The sequence below is a fragment of the Mus pahari genome, chromosome 21, assembly GCF_900095145.1.
Source record: "Mus pahari chromosome 21, PAHARI_EIJ_v1.1, whole genome shotgun sequence".
NCBI classification, from domain to species: domain Eukaryota; kingdom Metazoa; phylum Chordata; class Mammalia; order Rodentia; family Muridae; genus Mus; species Mus pahari.
Genome location: NC_034610.1, coordinates 29,881,260 through 29,883,695, shown reverse-complemented (window position 1 = coordinate 29,883,695; position 2,436 = coordinate 29,881,260). Strand labels below are relative to the sequence as shown.

Here is a 2,436-nt window from a genome sequence, read left to right as displayed (position 1 = left end):
CACACACACACACACACACACACACACACACACATCAGAAAACCCCCAAACACTGCTTTTTTGATGGTTTATCAAATCATCTTCAATGACTTTAAAGACCATTTTTATTGTTTATATGTGTGGTCGTTGTCATTGGTCACATATTGACTTTTTGTTTAGATCGGTATATCATACCATTTTTTCTCACCTTTAGAGGAGATAATAAATGATTTTGATAACATAGCTTACAAGAGATTCAAACAAACTCATAATCTCCTCCTCCTCCTCCTCCTCTTCCTCCTCCTCCTCCTCCTCTTCCTCCTCCTCCTCTTTTTTTTTTGCTGTTGACTTACTTATTTTTATTGACCTATATTCACTATAAATGGTTCTGAGTTTCATAAAGATTTTTTTAAAGATTTATTTATTTTATATATGTGAGTACACTGTCGCTATCTTCAGCCACACCAGAAGAGGGCATGGGATCTCATTACAGATGGTTGTGAAGCTACTATGTGGTTGCTGGGATTTGAACTCAGGACCTCTGGAAGAGCAGTCAGTGCTCTTAACTGCTGAGCCATCTCTCCAGCCCAAAAGATATTTTCATACAATATCCCCCATTTGTCTCCTGCCTTTCCCTAGTCGGTATTCATTTTCATGTCATGTACATGCATGCATATGTGTGTTCACACCTACATAAGGTCTGGGATCCATACACACAGTTGCATCCATTCTTCTACAAATGACATCTTCCTGTTCTTTACAGCCAGATAAAATTCTGTTGGATATGCATGCCACATTTTCTGTTTATTCCTGTTTGTGGACACTTGAGCCAATTCCACAACTAAATTACTATGAATAAAAGTAGATGTCCAAGTGTCTCAGTGGAATACTGACATAGAGAACCCTTGGGGAAAATACCCAGGAGTGATATGGCTGGCTTATACAATAGATATGTTTGCAGTTTTCAGAGGAATCTCCAAACTAATGTGATTGGCTTTATTTTTTTTTTAAAGATTTGAAACATGTGCTGACCTTTAACCTTTTCACACTACTCCTTTAACATTAAAGTTTGACAGCATTGTATTAGGTGTTACAGGGGATACAAAGATAATATCAAGCATGGCAGGATGTGTAGGTCACACGCACACACTGCAGTGCTGTACACACATTCCTTGAGCATCTTAAATTATCAGAGGTCCTGGGCATAATTCCCATAAAGAGGCATTACGAATACACTTATAGAATATATGGCCAGTGGATACTTAGTGCTCTTTCTATACTTCAGGACATCTGACACTTCAAAAATAACATTGGGTGGAGAGGCAGTGAATAACAAAGGCAGTGAAGCCAAGTGAATGACACAGATCATTCATGGTGCCAAGGCATGTTCTCTTGTAGGCTGTCCTATCCATTGCCCTGTCTCTTCCCCTCTCCTTCAGGTAGGGGTGCTTCCTTTCCCTGGTGTCAAATGTAACACAGCAGAAGCAAGGGTCTTCTATCTGCTGCTCCTGAGACCCGGGAACTACAAATAGCAATGGGAACATGCGGAGACCTTCTCAGATTGCCCACCTACTAAGGCTTTGCTCACTCTCCTCATTCTACATAAGAGAAGATACAATGGCTACTACCATAGAGCTAATTCCTTTCATCCCCTGGTCTCAAAGCTAGGGATGCAGTTCAGTTGCTTTTCCATCATGCACATGGTCCTGAGTTTAAATTCTCAACATCCCTTCAGTGGAGCATGATGGTACATGGCAGTGTACCTAGAACTTGAGAAGCAGAGGCAGGTGGACCACCAATTAAACGTCTACATAAAGAGTTTGAAGCCATCCTCAGCTATATGGAACCCTGTCACAAAAGATACTAATAATCCTGGCATGGAGAGATGGTTCATGGTTTAGAGTATTTGCTGTTCTTATGGAGGACCTGTACTTGACAATCGTGAGCTGGTTCACAATCACCAGTCATTGCAGTTCTAGGTGAACTGATACCCCTTTTGTCCTCTTTGGGTACCAGGCATCCAGCATCGCCCTACCATTGACCTGTACTTCCTACACAGATTAATTCCAACACTTAAATAGCAAAACTTTTAGTGTTTAAGTAAGGCATACAATAAAATTCTTTCTTTTCAAAGTGTGCTTAGCAAAGTTCTTCATCCTAAATCAAAACCATCAAACTTGTAAAATGATATACCTAGAGCAGTAGATACAGAGACAGGCCCTGCATGCAGGCCAAAGACTGGTCTTTTCTTTTTAAAAATCATCTATCACAGTGGTCCTCAACCTTCCTAATGCTCTGACCCTTTAATACAGTTCCCCATGTTGTGGAGACCCCTCCCCAACCATAAGATTATAATTATTTTGTATTTTGTTTCTTCTTCTTCTTCTTCTTCTTCTTCTTCTTCTTCTTCTTCTTCTTCTTCTTCTTCTTCTTCTTCTTCTTCTTCTTCTTCTTCTT

General features: G+C 40.1%; 1 protein-coding gene across 10 annotated transcripts in view; it reads left to right on the top strand.

The window, feature by feature from the left end:
• The window catches only part of Syne1 (spectrin repeat containing nuclear envelope protein 1), a 493,437-nt gene that overhangs the window by 296,476 nt on the left and 194,525 nt on the right, over positions 1-2,436 (top strand). The gene's annotated exons all lie outside the window — the stretch shown is intronic.